The sequence below is a fragment of the Littorina saxatilis genome, linkage group LG8, assembly GCF_037325665.1.
Source record: "Littorina saxatilis isolate snail1 linkage group LG8, US_GU_Lsax_2.0, whole genome shotgun sequence".
Lineage (NCBI taxonomy): Eukaryota > Metazoa > Mollusca > Gastropoda > Littorinimorpha > Littorinidae > Littorina > Littorina saxatilis.
This window is the reverse complement of record NC_090252.1, coordinates 63274988-63286046: the sequence shown is the minus strand read 5'-3', so window position 1 is coordinate 63286046 and position 11059 is coordinate 63274988. Positions and strand designations below refer to the sequence as shown.

Genomic DNA, 11059 nt, shown 5'->3' with positions numbered 1-11059 from the left:
GGTATGATGTGTGTAGGGAGACTATGATGTGTGTAGCGAGAGTATGATGTGTGTAGGGAGGGTATGATGTGTGTAGGGAGGGTATGGTGTGTGTAGGGAGGGTATGATGTGTGTAGGGAGGGTATGGTGTGTGTAGGGAGGGTATGATGTGTGTAGGAAGGGTATGATGTGTAGGGAGGGTATGATGTGTGTAGGGAGGGTATGATGTGTGTAGGGAGGGTATGATGTGTAGGGAGGGTATGATGTGTGTAGGGAGGGTATGATGTGTGTAGGGAGGGTATGATGTGTGTAGGAAGGGTATGATGTGTAGGGAGGGTATGATGTGTGTAGGAAGGGTATGATGTGTAGGGAGGGTATGATGTGTGTAGGAAGGGTATGATGTGTAGGGAGGGTATGATGTGTGTAGGGAGGGTATGATGTGTGTAGGGAGGGTATGATGTGTGTAGGGAGGGTATGATGTGTAGGGAGGGTATGATGTGTAGGGAGGCAGCAGAGAAATATGCCCAGCATATGACAAACATATGACATGGCATGTGGAAATCATATAGTAAAACCATATGTCAGTCATAGATAAATTGCAAATGGTTTTGGAATGGCTACCATATGGTTTTTAGGTGAAAATGACATGTCAAAAACACTAGTTTGCCACATCACAAGTGACATTGTCATATGGAAACCTCATTTACACCACATTACAAGTGACACTGACATATGAAAATCATTTGTTTGCCATATCACAAATGACATTGGCATATGCAAATTACATGGTTGCCATGAAACAAATGATATTGTTTGCTATATGTCATATGTTTACTGTATGAATGACATGTCTTCGTCATATGTTTGACCGATACTTCGAACCTCACAGACACACACTCAATCACACATTTTCACAACAAAAGACAAAACAACAGTCTGAAGATCATACTTTATATTCAATATCATAATAATAAGCCAACTTGTATCTTTTCTCCATAAGGAATCAATGAAACAAAGTCACAGCAGGAATAATACTCCCAAGTCAGCCAAACACACACACATTAAGGGAAAAAAGGCTTTAAAGTATAGTTTAAAAAACTAAAAGAAAAAAGGTACCCGCAACTCTCCTCCAAAAAGGCTCTGTAGTGAACCTATGACTATCGCATCACTTCAGGGTTGGACCTTGAGTGTGTGTGGTGAATAACCATCGCAGCACTGGGAATGTAATCTCTGCAGTATGATTTAAAGACAAGTTCTGGATTGAGAAGAATTAATCTGCTTTAAAATTTGGTTTCAGGATCATATGTTATCTTAAGATAATCAGTCCTACACTCTGAATGTGGGTCAAGGTTTGTCACTCTTCAGCTTTCTGGATGATGCACAGGGGTGGTATCTTGGACAGAACTTCTCCCCCCTCGCCAGAGTTTAGCACCACCGACTGTGCCGAAACAGATATCCCTGATCACGAAGATGTGTGAGCTTGATCGGCTGACATCTTGCAAGACTTTGTCACATGAGGCATGGTACCTGGAAAAAAAAGAGAAAAAATAGAACCTGATAGAATGAAGTGTAGCCAGAGGAAAATGTTTACCATTTGACAGTGTAAAATTGTATGACTGGAGGACACTACATTCTTTAACAGAGATTTTTCGCAGACTTTTTTTTATCGGCGCTTACTGATTGGTTAGCAATAGCCAAACTAACGCCAAACTGCTCTTATCGCATTAGGAGGTAGCTCCGATAGCCCCGATAGCTGCACTGGCCTTCAAAGTCTGACAAGAATCGTCGCTTAAAACAAGTTTGAGCGTTTGCGCTGTTCACAAGGGCAGTAATTTTGATCTGATTTGGCGCCGACTAAAATTGTTTTAAAGTGGGGGGAAAGTTGGTACAAAGTCTGCCATGTGAACAAAACTTAAGTCACAACCTGACTCACCAAAGAGAAAATAACAAATTGAGGTTGGGAGAGAGAGAAATCTTGAAGTTGAACAGTTATTGATTTATAAGGCTAAAGCCTCGGTCATACAGGCGACTCAGTCATTGCGATTCAGTCTTGCGATTCAGTCTTTGGCCGATCGCACATCACATCGTAGGCCATTGACCCGTCACACGATGAACGATAGACGAACGACTGGTGAACGATAACTCCACGCGAGCGGGGCAGAAGTGACGTGTCATAGTGAACACGGCAAACGCGTTTTGCCAAATGTTCGAACGTCGCTCTACCTTTCTGAAAAATTCCTTTCAGCATTACGCCTTTGCAAGAAATAAAGTTCCCAGACAGCTGCAATATACGCCTAAAACGTCTCCTTTATATCTGAGTTCTTCCAAAAAGTGACACCGGCACAGTTGGCCTAGTGGTAAGGCGTCCGCCCCGTGATCGGGAGGTCGTGGGTTCGAACCCCGGCCGGGTCATACCTAAGACTTTAAAATTGGCAATCTAGTGGCTGCTCCGCCTGGCGTCTGGCATTATGGGGTTAGTGCTAGGACTGGTTGGTCCAGTGTCAGAATAATGTGACTGGGTGAGACATGAAGCCTGTGCTGCGACTTCTGTCTTGTGTGTGGCGCACGTTATATGTCAAAGCAGCACCGCCCTGATATGGCTCTTCGTGGTCGGCTGGGCGTTAAGCAAACAAACAAACAACTTTAAAGGCATAGAAAGCTGATGAATATACACGCTAATTGCTTTACCCAGAGCTGGAGACAGACTAAATTAAGTTCCCTGCAAAATATTGTGGTCTAGGAGCCCTTAAATGTTGAGATATTTGAATTTTTATTTTGATCTAGATGGTCCTATTTATAGATTTGGCAACACATGTAACGTTGATGCAAGGGAGCTAACACCGCGGCTTTGTTGACATCCTCACTTTTTCAGAGGCTAGAACAAGCTGTAATGCATGTATTATGGTCCGCGCATGGTGACATATCATCATTATATGGTCTTATGGTGCGTTTGACATCGATTGTGGGCAAACTACACTTTGTAAACACGGGAGTGCGTTAGTATGCCTTTAAGTCACGGCGTCAAGGCCGCAGCAACGCGTTCTGATTGGCTCTGTTGGCTCTGCCCCTGCGATTGACCGACGACTGGATCGCAGGAATAGAACATGTTCTAAACCTCAAAGCTACGAGCGAATCGCATGAGACTGAGTCGCAGTTTTTTCTACGACTGAGTCGGCTGTGTGACAGGGTAAATCGCGCGACTCAGTCGCATGTGTGACAGCCCTCTAAGTGATATATGAATGGTTATTTACCTCCACTCAAAAAGCAAGGTCTTGTTTGTAGTTCAGAGTATGTGTGACCTGACCAAAGCTGTTCATTACTGCCACCCTGAAAAGATATCACAGAAATAATTAATGCTTGATGAAGACATATGCAATTGCAAAAAACTCTTACCAAAAAAACCCATTCAGGTTACACAACTAAAAATAAATCCTCTGAATAATAAAACTGAGAAAATTGAGCCTATTACTATGAGTATGGCTTTACATTCTTTTACATTTGATGAATTTTTTTTTTAAATGAATATAATCTTTGAGAGAATTTGACAGTTAAGGTTCATAGAGACTGGTCCATTATGTTTTCTCAAATTACTGGGCATAACTCACACACACACACACAAAGAAAATAGGTGAAAAGGGTAGGAGCAAGCTGACAGTCACTCAAAAACTGCACTGAAAGGAGTTGAAATAAATTGATGAATAATCACACCGACACAAAACTATATCCCTGCCTAGATTTTCAGATCATCTGAAAACATTTAAGTGCTATACACATGACAGACGAGCAAACAACTTTCCCCCGACTCGAAGTCGTTTGAAAATACCTCCTGGGTTGTCGGCAAAAAGTCAGCCATGTGAACGGCTCCAGCAATTTAGAAACAATTAAGGTAAGACTTAGCAGCGACTCCAAAAACTGCTGGACTTGGCCGTGGAATAACAAAGATATTCCGCAGACTTTTCTTATCGCCGCTTACTGATTGGTTAGCTATAGCAAAACTATCGCCAAACTGCTCTTACTGCATTAGGAGGTAGCTCCGATAACTGCACTGGTATTCAAAGTCGGACAAGAATCGTCGCTTAAAATAAGTTTGAGCGTTTTTGCTGTTCACAAGGGCAGCAATTTTGATTTGATTTGGCGCTGACTAAAATTGTTTCAAAGTAGGGGGAAAGTTGGTACAAAGTCTGCCATGTGAACAAAACTTAAGTCACAACCTGACTCACCAAAGAAAAAAGAAAAAAATTGAGGTTGGGAGAGAGAGAAATCTTGAAGTTGAACAGTTATTGATTTATAAGGCTAGGTGATATATGAATGGTTACTTACCTCAACTCAAAAAGCAAGGTCTTGTTTGTAGTTCACAATATGTTTGACCTGACCAAAGCTGTTCATTACTGCCACCCTGAAAAGATATCACAGAAATAATTAATGCTTGATGAAGACATATATGCAATTGCAAAAAACTCTTACCAAAAAAACCCATTCAGGTTACAGAACTAAATATAAATCCTCTGAATAATAAAACTGAGAAAATTGAGCCTATTACTATGAGTATGGCTGGGGGACACTACATTCTTTTACATATGATGAATTTTTTTTTTAAATGAATAAAATCTTTGAGAGAATTTGACAGTTAAGGTTCATAGAGACTGGTCTATTATGTTTTCTCAAATTACTGAGCATAACTCTCACACACACACACACAAAGAAAAAAAGGTGAAACGGGTAAGAGCGAGCTGACAGTCACTCAAAAACTGCACTGAAAGGAGTTGAAATAAATTGATGAATAATCACACCGACACAAAACTATATCCCTGCCAAGATTTTCAGATCTGAAAACATTTAAGTGCTGTTCACATGACAGACGAACGTCGTTTGAAAATACCTCCTGGGTTGTCGGCAAAAAGTCAGCCATGTGAACGGCTCAGCAATTTAGAAACAATTAAGGTAAGACTTAGCAGCGACTCCAAAAACTGCTGGACTTGGCCGTGGAATAACAAAGATATTCCGCAGACTTTTCTTATCGCCGCTTACTGATTGATTAGCTATAGCAAAAGTATCGCCAAACTGCTTTTACTGCATTAGGAGGTAGCTCCGATAGCTGCACTGGTATTCAAAGTCCGACAAGAATCGTCGCTTAAAACAAGTCTGAGCGTTTTTGCTGATCACAAGGGCAGCAATTTTGATTTGATTTGGCGCTGACTAAAATTCTTTCAAAGTAGGGGGAAAGTTGGTACAAAGTCTGCCATGTGAACAAAACTTAAGTCACAACCTGACTCACCAAAGAAAAAAGTGAGGTTGGGAGAGAGAAATCTTGAAGTTGAACAGTTATTGATTTATAAGGCTAAGTGATATGTGAATGGTTACTTACCTCAACTCAAAAAGCAAGGTCTTGTTTGTAGTTCAGAGTATGTTTGACCTGACCAAAGCTGTTCATTACTGCCACCCTGAAAAGATATCACAGAAATAATTAATGCTTGATGAAGACATATGCAATTGCAAAAAACTCTTACCAAAAAAACCCATTCAGGTTACAGAACTAAAAATAAATCCTCTGAATAATAAAACTGAGAAAATTGAGCCTATTACTATGAGTATGGCTGGGGGACACTACATTCTTTTACATTTGATGTTGTTTAAAAATATCTCCTGGGTTGCTGGCAAAAAGTCAGCCATATGAACAGCTCCAGCAAGTTAGAAACAATTAAGGTAAGACTAAGCAGCGACTCCAGAGCAGCTGGACTTGGCCATGGAATAAAAAAGATATTCCGCAGAGTTTTCTTATACAGTAGAACTCCCCCTTAGCAACCCCCCTGTTTACAACCACCCCCTTTTTACGACCGATTTTGCTACCACGGATGAACCCCCAGTGAACGACTCACCCCAAAACGCGACTTACGACTGAGCTTTTGGGGGTGAATTTGTTTGTTTGTTTGTTTGCTTAACGCCCAGCCGACCACGAAGAGCCATATCAGGGCGGTGGGGGTGAATTACGACTTTCGCGCATTTGTAGTCGAGCAGACAAAAACAATACATGGCGGCTCTTGCTCCTCGTACTATCGCGAGACGAAATTTTTTTTTAAATCTCGCGCACGATAGAATCCGCGGCGACTTCCTTAGGAGTCGGGAAGACGCAAATCGTGTACACATCTGCTTTTATTACTTTAAAAAGGTTCTACAAAAGACAAAATAAGCCAAATTCATAAAACAAAAAGACCCTGACAAATGTGTCGCTGTTAACGTTGCATTTGTTGCTAGCGAGATATACCTGTACATCTTCACCTGGCCGCAGTAGCGAAGCCACAGTCTGCGTTAGCGGCATCTGTGGCAATGTTGTCTGTTGAGGGCTGAGGTCACTGTCCATCTCAGCTTTCTTCAAGTTCAAACACACTGTCATACTCATGGATTTCTGAAAAATAAATCCTTGAAATTTAATAAGAACACAATGATTCATCATTCACAAGCCTCAAAGTCACACTCACAACAAAAACAAAATTGGAATGTATAATATAATTTAGAAACAATTAAGGTAAGACTTAGCAGCGACTACAAAAGCTGCTGGACTTGGCCGTGGAATAACAAAGATATTCCGCTGACTTTTCTTATCGCCGCTTACTGATTGGTTAGCTATAGAGTCAAACTATAGCCAGACTGCTTTTGTCGCATTAGGAGGTAGCTCCAATAGCTGCACTGGCCTTCAAAGTCTGACAAGAATCGTTGCTTAAAACAAGTTTGACAGTTTGCGCTGTTTAGCAGTTTACATCACAAGGGTAGCACTTCTGACTTGATTTGGCGCTGACTAAAATTGTTTCAAAGAAGGGGGAAAGTTGGTACAAAGTCTGCCATGTAAACAAAAGTCACAACCTGACTCACCAAAGAGAAAATAAAAAAATTGAGGTTGGGCGAGAGAGAAATCTTGAGGTTGAACAGTTATTGATTTATGAGGCAGAGCGATATGAATGCCAGAATGGTTACTTACCTCGGCTCTTCTTCTTCTTCTTCGACTAGACTGAAGCTGTTCATTCCCGCCACCTTGAAATAATATTACAGAAATAGTTAACATTTGATGAAGATGCAATTTACATTTGATGGATGACATTTTTCTTTAAAAGACAGAACAAAAGTCCACACTTGTTCATCAATGAAAAACACACACGCCTGGGTAATTTAAAAATAAAAAAATAAAGCAATCATCTTCTTCTTCTTCTGCGTTCGTGGGCTGAAACTCCCATGTACACTCGTGTTTTTTGCACGAGTGGAATTTTACGTGTATGACAATTTTTTACCCCGCCATTTAGGCAGCCATATGCCGTTTTCGGAGGAAGCATGCTGGGTATTTTCGTGTTTCTATAACCCACCGAACTCTGACATGGATTACAGGATCTTTTTCGTGCGCACTTGGTCTTTTGCTTGCGTGTACACACGGGGGTGTTCGGACACCGAGGAGAGTCTGCACACAAAGTTGACTCTGAGAAATAAATCTCTCGCCGAACGTGGGGACGAACTCACGCTGACAGCGGCCAACTGGATACAAATCCAGCGCGCTACCGATTGAGCTACATCCCCGCCCTAAAGCAATCATCAACATACCACCCTGTTTTTCCTCTTTACTGAAAACAATGCATTTGTTTTCCTAAACCTACACATCTGCTTTTATTACTTTAAAAAGGTTCTACAAAAGAATAAAAGACAAAATAAGCCAAATTCATAAAACAAAAAGACCCTGACAAATGTGTCGCTGTTAACGTTGCATTTGTTGCTATCGAGATATACCTGTACATCTTCACCTGGCTGCAGTAGCGAAACCACAGTCTGCGTTAGCGGCATCTGTGGCGATGTTGTCTGTTGAGGGCTGAGGTCACTGTCCATCTCAGCTTTCTTCAAGTTCAAACACACTGTCATAATCATGGCTTTCTGAAAAATAAAGCCTTGAAATTAATTAGGAACACAATGATTCATCATTTACAAGCCTCAAAGTCACACTAACAACAAAAACAAAATTGGAATGTATAATATAATTTAGAAACAATAAAGGTAAGACTTAGCAGCGACTACAAAAGCTGCTGGACTTGGCCGTGGAATAAAAAAGATATAATTCCGCAGACTTTTTTTATCGCCGCTTACTGATTGGTTAGCTATAGAGTCAAACTATAGCCAGACTGCTTTTGTCGCATTAGGAGGTAGCTCCAATAGCTGCACTGGCCTACAAAGTCTGACAAGAATCGTTGCATAAAACAAGTTTGACAGTTTGCGCTGTTTAGCAGTTTACATCACAAGGGTAGCACTTTTGATTTGATTTGGCGCTGACTAAAATTGTTTCAAAGTAGGGGGAAAGTTGGTACAAAGTCTGCCATGCAAAACAAAAGTCACAACCTGACTCACCAAAGAGAAAATAAAAAATTGAGGTTGGGAGAGAGAGAAATCTTGAAGTTGAACGGTTATTGATTTATGAGGCAGAGCGATATGAATGGTTACTTACCTCGGCTCAATACGCAAGGTCCTGTTTGTAGTTCAGAGTATGTTTGAACTGACCGAAGCTGTTCAGTACCGCCACCTTGAAAAAATATCACAGAAATAGTTAACACTTGATGAAGATGCAATTTACATTTGATGGATATTTTTTTAAATGAAGACAGAAAAAAATCTTTAAAAAGTCCACACTTGTTCATATCATCAATGAAAACAAAATTGGAATGTATATCAGTAGATTAGAAACCAGAAGTTTACCAAGAGACAGGAAGCTGATAAATGAAATAAAAAACAGAATGTAAAAAACTACCATCTAATTCGCAGGTTACATACATTTGTTTACTTCAACAAAAAATCGGGTTGATTGAATCTAATTCGCAGGTTACATACATTTGTTTACTTCAACAAAAAATCGGGTTGATTGAATTTTGTCATCGTGTGTAATGTAGATCAGCTCGCGAATAAAATATATTATTCAATCACTATCAATATCATGAATATGAAAAGCAGAGTCTCGTCTACTTGTGAACAATGTTTCAAACTGATTGGATTATATTTGAAGCGAACGGGTAAGACATCAGACATGTGTTGTAATTTAGCAACCTCCCCGATTTTTGTTCTGTGACCAGCGAATCGGACTCGGAGCATTTTCACACTTTTACTGTTTTAGTTTTACAACTTCTATTCTAAAAAACAAACCACAACATCAATCAACATCATGTTTTTGGAAAAGTTAGTTGACTCAAACCTCGTTCAGAAAAAAACAAACTTGGATGAATAGAACAGTGTTCTTCTACGCAAAAAATAAAATAAAATCGAGACTGTGTAGGTATGTTACAAAAAAATTCAAAATCTTCATTGAACATTTTGATCTATATCACTTGAAAGAGCAGAAAATCAGCATTCCAATGGTATATATAACTTTGAGATTGGATAAGTGTAACCCGAGTTATGAATTTTTAAAGTAATAAAATTCGTAATAGAGGCAAAGAGGATAAATTGAAACCATTTTTGACATTTTTCAGCTAAAATTAACTGTAACCCACACATTTGTTTATCAATATTGTTCAATTTGGTATCAAAAGAAAGGTTCAGAACTATAAAAAAAAAAAAAAACGACGAACTTTACCGACCGCCATGTTGGATGGTGACAATCCGGGCGCAAAGCGGCGCATCCGTTAAAAGGTACTTCGCATCGCTTTATCGACTTGAAACTTTGGGAAACAGCAGGAAAATGGTCAAACTAACTGTTCAGAGGGGTCTCATAAGAGTTCAAAGGCTATAAATTGTTTTATAAAAGTACCTCTTGTGTGTCTTCTTCGCCCGATATTCTGGCCGGCGAGCTCGACAGTGTTGGACTCGCCATCTTTCTCAATCTTAAAGTCAAGAATGTGCTCTACGTCTTCGACAGGGTGCCCATGTGATGTAAATTTGGAAAAGAATAGAAAAGAGGACCCCAAAACTGAGCCAGTGTGAGTGATCAGAAAATGGGGGGTCATTTTCAATGACGTCAAAAATTGAGCTGCGTGCGCACTTTGTAACATACCTAGATTGTGATCGACTGTGAGTCCATCACGGCATCAGTCATCAAGTATTCGAAATGAAATTGTTCCATCAGTTAATTCACTTAGTACTTCGTGAGACAATCAATCTTTATTTTAGAATGAAAGACAAGGATTACCTTACATCCAATAAGCAACTCAAAATACAAGGCAGGAAGATAAAAGGGTGAAAAACGTCAAAACATGTGGATTTAGCGCCAACCGGAAGTCAAGTGAGTTAATTAATTAACAAGGGAAATAACTGAAAGATATTGCTCTTTGCAGTTGTTATTGTCTCCCTTAAAACAAACGGCTCACTGAAATGAGTGTAAATGCTCAGTTGACCAAAAAACAAAACTTCAGCAACTTTTTTCTACAAACAAATTTTTTTTTATTTAAGGTTGGCAGTCTTTTTGTTTTTGGATTTATTTTATCAAAAACAAAAAAACAAAAAGGCTGAGAACAAATTTTATGATAAAAATTTAATAAAAATCCAATACATAAAATAAAAATATTTGATTAAAAATAAAATGTATTCTTTGAACCCAAACTGTCTGAAAATAACTTTAAAAATAACCGAATAAAGGTTTTAATGCAATTAAAATTCTAAATAAAAAAAATGTCACCAAGAAGAATAACTAATTTTTATGTCAAAATGTCAAAATTAAATACAGGTAAAAAAAAAGATTAAAAAAAGTGTTTTTATAAAGAACAAACATAAATGCACGGTATTAAATTAGGAAAACAAAGATTGCAATCACCTTTTCAAATAAGCGTGGTGAAATTGTTTCGACTGCGACAATCTGCGTAAAAGTTGACGAAATGTAAGGCGCGAATAGCGAAGGTGTCACGCATTCCAGCATGAAAAATAAAAAAAAACGCATGCAGGATCATGGTGGCTGGGGACGCTCGCCTTATAAAATATAGTCAAACTCAGACAGCAAACTTCGGCTGGTTGCAAAAAGTATCACATAGATTTTTTGCAAAATAACAAATGACACAAACAAATTGCAAAAAAAAAAAAATTTTTTTTTTTTTTTACACACACTTAAAACCTTATTTGGAGGGTTTAGACG

The 11059-nt window shown here is 39.2% G+C and overlaps 1 long non-coding RNA gene across 1 annotated transcript; it reads right to left on the bottom strand.

Moving 5' to 3' along the window:
- Positions 1 to 909: 909 nt before the first annotated feature.
- LOC138974078 (uncharacterized) lies at positions 910 to 10836 on the bottom strand. Its single transcript, XR_011458292.1, has 9 exons — positions 10745 to 10836; positions 8453 to 8527; positions 7747 to 7887; positions 6953 to 7005; positions 6242 to 6382; positions 5345 to 5420; positions 4300 to 4375; positions 3231 to 3306; positions 910 to 1506 (listed from the first exon to the last, which is right to left on the bottom strand). It is a non-coding gene; the product is annotated as an uncharacterized lncRNA (long non-coding RNA).
- Positions 10837 to 11059: the final 223 nt, after the last annotated feature.